Below are 9,859 nucleotides of genomic sequence, written 5' to 3'. Positions count from 1 at the left end.
TCTCTTTCCCTCTCTCACGAAAACACTAGCTTTTTAATTCATACCATATTTCTCCCATATTCAGTCGACTACCTCATTATAGGTACTCTACCTATTGCTATAACTCTACACAACTTACATGAATCTAATATCCATCCTCCCAGATCTCATATTGTTGCTCTGTTAACATATATCACCAATACTACTTTACACATTTTCCTTTCTTACACATGTGCCTTTCCCTGGCCCTAATACTTTCCTTCAAAGTTAACTCAGCCAGCATAAAGAAATTAGAATAAGAAGAACAAAGTGACAAAGAGATGATATCACACTTGTGCAAAAACAACAGCTAATTAATCCCCAAGACTAGACGAAGAAGCTAAGGAACTGATTAAACCCGTCAAGATAAAATGATGACCAGGCAGCAACAAAAAACTACAAACCAAACCAGTAATGAGGGAAACATGGCTGAATCCAATGAACAAACTAAAAACCAGGAAGGGGAGCACAACTTCACACAAGTAATTAAAGATCTCAGAGCATATATCACAGACAAATTTAATGAAGTAAAGGAAGAGGTTAACAATATGAAGACAACATTTGGAGGGGAAATTGCAGACATACGCAAAAAGATAACAGATATGATGGGAATGAACACCACAGTTCAAGAAATCAAAAACACACTGACAGCAAATGACAGCAGATTAGAAGAGGCAGAGCAGAGAATTAGTGATGTGGAAGACAGTACATTGGAAATCAAACAGATAGTAAATTGATCATTAAGAAGATAGAAAAAATCCAGCTAGGACTTAGGGATGTGAATGACAATGCAAAATGCACAAACATACATATATATAATATGCATCACAGAAGGAGAAGAGAAGGGAAAGGGGTCAGAAAGAGTGTTGCAGGAAATAATGGCTGAAAACTTCCCAAATCTACTGAAAGAGACAGATGTACATATCCAAGAAGCACAAAGCACCCCAAACATCATAAACCCTAACAGACCCACCCCAAGACATATACTTGTCAAATTATCCAACGCTCAAGACAAAGAGAAAATTCTAAAAGCAGCAAGAGAAAAGAAAACCATCACATACATGGGAAGCTCCATAAGATTAAGTGCTGATTTCTCATCGGAAAACATGGAGGCAAGAAGTCAGTGGAATGTTATAGTCAAAGTACTAAAGGAAAAAAATTTCCAACCAAGAATTCTTTAGCCAACTAAACTAGCATTCAAAAATGATGGAGAGTTCAAAATATTCACAGATGAACAGAAATTGAAAGAGTAGGCCAACAAGAAACCTCCCTTTCAAGAAATTCTAGAGAGAGTTCTGCAGGAAGGAAGGAAAAAACAGGACAGGTAGAGTTAGAAGAGAGTGTAAGAGCAACAAAAAAGATAAAAAGAGAAGAAAAAATCAAACAAACAAAATATAACAAACACAAATCCAATCAAAATATGGCTAATATAAATAATTCCTTGAAAGTAATAACACTGAATGTCAATGGAATAAACTCACCTATCAAAAGATTCAGACTGGGACATCTGATAAGGAAATATGACCCATCTATATTCTGTCTACAGGAGACAGATCTTAGACCCAGAGATTCATGGAGGCTGAAAGTGAATGTTTGGAAAACATTCTTACAAGCAAACAATAACCAAAAAAACGCAGGAGGTGCTATATTAATATCAGACAAAATAGACTTTAAATATGAAACAACTGTGAGAGACAAAGAAGGATACTACATATTAGTGAAAGGGACAATCTGTCAAGAAGAACGAACAATCATAAATATTTATGCTCCTAACAAGGGTGCCGATAAATATGTGAGGCAAACTCTGGAAAAACTAAGTGAAAGAATAGATGCATCTACAATTATAGTGGGGGATTTTAATACACCACTATCAACTCTGGACAGAATATCTCAAAAGAGAATCACTAAAGAAACAAAACATTTGAACAGTATATTAGAGGAGCTGGATGTAATAGATATATATAGATCACTACACCCAAACATAGCAGGATATACATTTTTCTCAAGTGCCCATGGATCATTCTCCAAAATAGACCATATGCTAGGCCACAAAGAAAGGTTTAATGAATTCAGAAAGATCAAAATCATACAAAATAATATCTATGACCACAGTGGAGTGAAGCTGCAAATCTACAAGGGCCAAGGCCCAGATTTCACACCAAGATATGGAAATTAAACAGCACACTCTTAGAAAAACAGTGGGTCAAAGGGGAAATCTCAAAAGAAATCAATGACTACCTTGAAACAAATGATAATGTTAACACAACATACCAAAATTTATGGGATGCAGCAAAAGCAGTACTGAGAGGGAAATTTATAGTCATAAATTCATACATTAAAAAAGAAGAGCAAAAATTGAAGAACTAACTGCACATTTGGAGGAATTAGAAAAAAAAAACAAAAAAGTAATCCAACAGGAAGAAGAAGGAAGGAAATAACAAAGATAAGAGCAGAAGTAAATGAAGTAGGAAATAAGAAAGCACTTGAAAAGATAAACAAGACCAAGAGCTGGTTTTTTGAGAAGATCAATAAAATTGACAAACCTTTAGGGAGACTAACAAAGAAAAAAAGAGAGAAGATGCAAATACACAAAATGAGAAATGAGAAAGGAGATATCACCACTGACCCCACAGAAATAAAGACTATCATAAGAGGATACTTTGAAAAACTATATTCCAACAAAAATGAGAATTCAGAGGAAATGGACATATTCCTAGAAACACGAAAGCATCATATATTGACAAAAGAAGAAATTGATGATCTCAACAAACCAATCACAAGTAAAGAGATAGAATCAGTTATTAAAAATCTCCCAACTAAGAAGAGCCCAGGGCCAGATGGCTTCACAGATGAATTCTACATAACATTCTGGGAAGAATTAACACCAATCCTGCTGAAACTCTTCCAAAAAATTGAAACAGAAGGAACATTGCCTAACTCCTTCTATGATGCCAACATTACCCTAGTACCAAAACCAAACAAAGACATCACAAGAAAGGAAAATTACAGACCAATTTCTCTAATGAACCTGGATGCAAAAATACTTAACAAAATACTTGCTAATTGTATTCAACAACACATTGAAGGAATTATATACCACGACCAAGTGGGATTCATTCCAGGTATGCAAGGATGGTTCAACATAAGGAAATCAATCAATGTAATACACCATATAAACAGATTGAAGGAAAAAAATCACATGATTATATCTAAAGATGCAGAAAAAGCATTTGACAAATTCAGCACCCTTTCTTGATAAAAATACTCCAAAAGATGAGAATTCAAGGAAATTTTTTGTACATGATAAAGAGTATACATGAAAAACCTACAGCCAACATCGTTTACAATGGAGAAATCTAAAAATTCTTCCCTGTAATGTCAGGAACAAGACAAGGATGCCCACTGTCTCCCCTTCTATTTAACATTGTCTTAGAAGTACTTGCTTGAGCACTGAGGCAAGAACCAGATATAAAAGGCATTCAAATTGGAAAGGAAGAAGTCAAAATTTCATTATTTGCAGATGACATGATCCTATACATAGAAAACCCTGAGAGGTCTACAACAAAGCTACTAGAACTCATAAATGAGTTTAGTAAAGTCACAGGTTATAAGATCAATGCGCAAAAATCAGTAGCATTTCTGTACACCAATAATGAGCAAGATCAGGAGGAAATCAAGAAACAAATACCATTCACAATAGTAAAAAAAAAAATCAAATATGTAGGAATAAATCTAACTGAAGATGTGAAAAACTTATACACTGAGAACTCTACAAGACTATTCAAGGAAATCAAAGAAGACCTAAATAAAAGGATGAATATTCCCTGTTCATGGATAGGAAGACTAAATATTATTAAGATCTCTATCCTACCAAAACTGATCTAAACATTCAATGAAATCCCAATAAAAATCAACACAGCCTTCTTTAAGGAACTAGAAAAACTAACTATGAAATTTATTTGGAAAGGAAAGAGGCCCCGAATAGCCAAAGACATATTGAAAAAGAAATACGAAATTGGAGGAATCACACTTCCTGACTTTAAAACATACTACAAAGCTACAGTAGTGAAAACAGCATGTTATTGGCATAAGGAGGAACACACAGACAAATGGAATCGACATGAAAGTTCTGATATAGAACCTTATCTATATAGCCATTTAATATTCGATAAAGCCACCAAACCCTCTCAACAGGGAGAGAATAGCCTATTCAACAAATGGTGCCTGGAGAACTGGATATCCATATGTGGAAGAATGAAAGAGGATTACCATCTCACACCTTATACAAAGATCAACTCAAGATGGACCAAAGACCTAAATATAAGAGCCAAGACCATAAAGACCTTGGAAAGCAATGTAGGGAAACATCTACACGACCTTGTAATAGGAAATGGCTTGATGAACTTCACACCAAAAACACGAGCAGCAAAAGGAGAAATAGATAAATGGGACTTCCTCAAAATTAAAGCCTTCTGCACCTCAAAGGAGTTTGTCAAGAAAACAAAAAGAGAACCTACACAATGGGAGAAAATATTTGGCAACCATATATCCAATAAGAGACTTATAACTTGCATATATAAAGAACTCCTTATCTTGAAAATAAAAAGATAAACAACCCATTTAAAAAATGGGAAAAAGATTCAAACAGACACTTCTCCAAAGAAGAAATACAAATGGCTAAAAAGAACTTGAAAAAATGCTCCAAATCTTTAGCTATCAGGGAAATGCAAATCAAAACTACAATGAGATACCATCTTACTCCCATTAGATTGGCACTATGAAAAAAAAACAGAAGAATACAAATGCTGGAGAGGATGTGAAGAAAGGGGAACACTCATCCACTGCTGGTGGGAATGCAGAAGGATCCTTCCATTCTGGAGGACAGTTTGACGGTTTCTCAAAATCTAACCATAGATTTGCCATATGACCCAGCAATACCACTGCTGGGTATATACCCAGCACAACTGAAAACAAGGACACAAACCTATATATACACACCAATGTTCATAGCAGCATTGTTCACTATCGCCAAAAGTTGGAATCAACCCAATGCCCATCAACAGATGAGTGGATCAATAAATGTGGTATATACATACAATGGAATACTATTCGGCTTTAAGAACAAATACATTACAAACACATGTGATAACACGGATGAATCTTGAGAACCTTATGTTGAGTGAAGCAACCCAGGCATTGAAGGATAAATACTCCATGACCTCAATGATATGAAATAAGCAAGCTGCCTCAGAGAGCTAGAGACTGCAAGAGAGGCTTACAAGAAATTGGGGGGTAGAGGAAGGATGTAAGCTGACATCTACATGGGTGAAATCTATGATAAGCTGAAGGTTAGTATGTGCACAAGGAAGGGATAAAATGGGGGCATAGGGTTACCTTTGGGTGGGGCTTCCCGGGTTTGAGGGGGGCTAGGGATGGGTAGATGGGTAATATTGCCCAAGAAATTGGGGGGAGGGTGGGACAACATATGAACATAGGTATTGTCAGGTGTTGGTTGAGAGTATAATGCTGAGAAAACCTTTTCAAAATATAATTAGGAAAGTTACCTGTTTAAGATACTCAAACGGGATAATCTGATGCAGGACAGACTCCTTGGGAATATCTGAATGCTCATTTTGCCAGAGTGGGTTATACCATTGGGTAGAAACCCATAAAATGAGAGTGAAGGTAGACCCACATCCTGGGGAGGACTAATGCCATCAAATAGGGGGAACTGTATCTCTCAAGAGGAATGGTGTCTCCTAGGGCATTAGGGCAGTTGAGCAAGTCAAGCCCTCAACACTGTTGCAAGTATCTCTGAACATGGCTTCTCAAGAAATGAAGATTGACTGTCACTGTGGGCCCCAAAGGGAGGGGGAAATAGATATTGAATATATGGAACCAAAGTAACTGTGAGGGCAAAAGAAGTGCTTCATAAGAGTACACAAGGATGGATATAAAACATGTAATATTACACCAAAAACATATAGGGGATGACAGACTAATAATGTAAACCATAAGGTAAAACATAGGATAACTAAAAAATTTAGAATACTGTATATCCTAAAGTATAAACCACAATGTAAACACAAATATTACCTTGTTTGAAAGCTATTGTCTCAATATCTTTACATCAGTTTCAGTAAATATGATATGAATAAGTTAAAAGATTATTGCTGTGGAAGGGAAAAGGTTTTGTAATGGATATGCAGGAGTACTGTATATTCCATATATGAATTACTGTGATCTAAGGCTCTTGTGAAGATATGCTCAATAATTAGGAAAAAAGAAAAGAAAAAGATAGGATGTAGAATTTTTCCAAATCAATATGTGCGGCGGCTTGCTCGGTCAGTAGAGGTGGGGTCTGGCTGCGGACGAGGGGTCGGTCCAGCTTAGGACAAGGGGTCGGTCCCACTTGGGACGAGGGGTCAGTCCGGCAGCAGACGAGGGGTCGGTCTCACAGGGGTTGCGCGGTTCGGCTGACGGGGTCGCCCGGCGAAGCCGGCAACGAAGGGGTCACCCGGAGAAGCAGGCGATGAACTGGGGACAAGGGAGGCCAGGCCCTTGTTGGGGGCTCTCAGGACTGGAGGGCGCACAGCAGAAGAACTACCACGGAGACAAGGTAAACACACAAGTCCAACTTTATTGAGGGAGAGGCAACAGTTTTATAGGGGCTGGGGAAGGCTGATTGGTCGAAGCCACGCCCTGTTCTGATTGGTTGCCGGAGAAAGGTCAGTGGGAGGTACTGGAAGGGGGAGGGATGGTGGTTAGGGATTGGCTGTTGCTGTTGCTGGGGGAAGGGGCAGGGTTTAGGGATTGGTGGCTGCTGTTGCTGGGGTAGAGGGCAGACTTGAGTTTCCCGCCCACACCTGGCTGTTGCTGCTGTCGGGGGGAGGGGAAAAGGCGGACTGGAATCTTCCGCCCTGCGCCTGCGCAGAGAGAAAGAAGAAGAAGGGTGCTGCCCCATAAGGCATCGTGTGGCGCCATCCGGGAGGAGGGGCGGCCGCGGAAGCATGGCTGCCGAGAAGGGGAGACCCGAGGGCACTCTGTGCCCATGCCGAGCTTCCTTCAGGGGTGGCGGTGGGCCCGACCAACCACCCTATTATGGGGGCAGCGGTTTGGAATAGGCCTACCGCGGCCGCCGCCCCCCGCCAGGTCAGCAAACCACACTTCAGCCCGAGGGGTGGCCGCAAATATGTATTCTATATCTAACCTTTAAACTCATCGCTATATTCCATTTTATTAGTAAGGGAACCTGACATTATATTGGGCTTCACATTTCAGGAAGTTTTGGATCACAGAGTGGTTCAACAGTGGCAGCGGAGGAATACTGGTATGGGATGTTATTGACAGGCGATATTTGGTTGACAGGGAGTTATACAGGGCATGTGTCCAGGTTGCATGGAAATGTTTGGATATACTCATAGTGGAAACAATTAAAAACAACAGCTGGGGGGGTACTGGATTCCTGGCTGGGTGGGGGGGCTCTGCCGTGGTCCCTCACGGAGTAGCAGCAGTCCCCCAGGTGCAACGGTAAGGACCAGGAAGGAATGAGGGTCCAACAGTGAGCCCCTGATACTAATGACTATGCTTGTGAGCCTATACACCTGAAATAAGAACAAGGCCTAGAGCAGCACTGTGCCTAAGAGTTCCCTCCTGACAGCCTCTGTGTTACTCAAATATGGCCAGTCTCGAAGCCAAACTCAGCATGTAAATGCAATGCCTTCCCCCCAGCGTGGTACAGGACACCCGGGGATGAGCCTCTCTGGCACCAAGGGATCACTACCAAGTACCAGCTGATGATGTAACTAGAAAATGACCTTGAATTAAAGGTTCAACGCGGACCAGCAGAATATCCCTGTCTGCATATAATAACAAGAATTAAAAATGCTGTTTGACCTAAGGTAAGGGGGAAATGGAAAGGACAAATGAGTTTATATGGCTATGAGTCTCTAAAAAAGAGTATGAAGGTTGTCAGAAGGATTGCCCTTATGCACACCTGAGCAGAGTCTCAGAGATGATAAAGTAGATACAACCGCAAGTATTGGTCCTTTTGAGGGCTAAAGAGACCCACAGGTTCTATGTTCATGGCAGATCGGGTTCACTGCCATGTCAGTTGGCCCTTCTTTGGAGTTGGTGTTTCTGCGTGATGGATCTGGACTCAGATGGGATCTCTTTTCACAAGCCTTTTATGCTACTTTACTGGAATTGTAGTTGGTGCTGGGGTTTAAGATATATCTAGGGGATTTGAATCTCTGAACTGACAATATGATAGCTAGGCCCTGAGCCTCAACAGACTTCAGCTTCTACACTCTGATTTATTGGACTTACGCCACTCAGCTAGCATGGAGTTGAAGAATGTCAACCACCACACCATGGAGACTAGAGTGCCTACAACTGAAAGCAGGAGGACTGCATCCAGTATCCATGTGGAATCTAAGCCCCCTCTTGACATAGATGTGGAATGGACACAACCAAGCCAAGGTCCACAGGAAGGAGGAATATATTAAGTAATAGAGTGGACTTAATGATATTCTATTCATGAACTATTGTGGTTAATAATCGAGAAAATGTGGCATTGGTGTGGAGAAAGTGGCCATGGTCGCTGCTGGGTGTGGAGAATGGGAGGAAGAGATTAGATATGGAGGCATATTCAGGACTTGGAGTTGTCCTGGGTGGTGCTCCAGGGACAACTGCTGGACATTGTTTGTCCTCCCATGGTCCACTGGATGGAATGTGGGAGAGTGTGGGCTATGGTGTGGACCACAGGCCATGGGGTGCAACGATGCCCAGAGATGTACTCATCAGATGCAATGGATATGTCATGATGATGGGGGAGAGTGTTACTGTGGGGGGAGTGGTGCGGTGGGGGTGGTAGGGGTGAATGGAGTCCTCATATTTTTTTAATGTAATATTTTTTAAAAAATGAATAAATTGAGTAGAATTTGATAAAAAAAAAACTCAAAAAAAAAAAAAAAAGAAGTAGCTACAAGGGATATCTCTAGTTAAAGGCTGCCTCCATTTGCCAGCAGCTGCAAATGACAAAATACTGTCACAATTTTCCTTGAAGAATTGAGTAGTGTAAATCCTCCTAAATACATTCAATAATATTTAACTAGGAGTCAGGTTTCTGGAATTCTTTGTTTTGTTCTTATTTTCTTTTTTTCCCCCTCCCTGGAGATCATAAGATAATGTCTACTGCAGGGCTATTGGGACTGAAGCTTCTGACTTTCCAACAAATAGAACATCATCTACAGATTGAAAAGTTGTAATCACAAGCTAGAGGTGCACATGCTTCATTCTTACCTGCCCACTGAGAGCAAATGATAGGGGAGTTTATCTCATCAATACTTCTCTACTGGCAACTTGCCACAATTAGGATAATCCCCTGCGGCATTATGGGACAGGGAAGTAAAGTATATAATACATTAATTCCAAAAATCGATTCTCATGAAAAAAAGTAAACTGGATGTTGAATTATCTCATAAGACCCCATCTATATCATCAGATAAATTCTGTTCCCTCATTGTGCACCTTGTGAAAACCCTACCAGTTGAGTTTGGGTGTTTTTATTTTATTTTATTTTATTAATTTTTATTACATGAACACAGATGAAAGAGTTTAACACCAGCATGAGTCAAAGGCTGCAGCAAGATTAGTGTATCCCCTAGGCAGGAGCTTGGAGATCTTAAGGAGCCAAATGAGGCAACCATGGGGGAATAGTGCCAGGATGAGGAGATTTTTCCTATTTCTCTCCTTTTTCTTAGAATTCTCATCTTAAAGTCTTGTGCCTTGCAGCACCTGGAGAATACCAAGGTTTCGGGGCATCTTTCTTTCTGACTGC

Source organism: Dasypus novemcinctus, chromosome 30 (assembly GCF_030445035.2).
Source record: "Dasypus novemcinctus isolate mDasNov1 chromosome 30, mDasNov1.1.hap2, whole genome shotgun sequence".
Taxonomy (NCBI): Eukaryota; Metazoa; Chordata; class Mammalia; order Cingulata; family Dasypodidae; genus Dasypus; species Dasypus novemcinctus.
The sequence above is the reverse complement of the archived record's forward strand: the minus strand, read 5'-3'. Positions refer to the sequence as shown.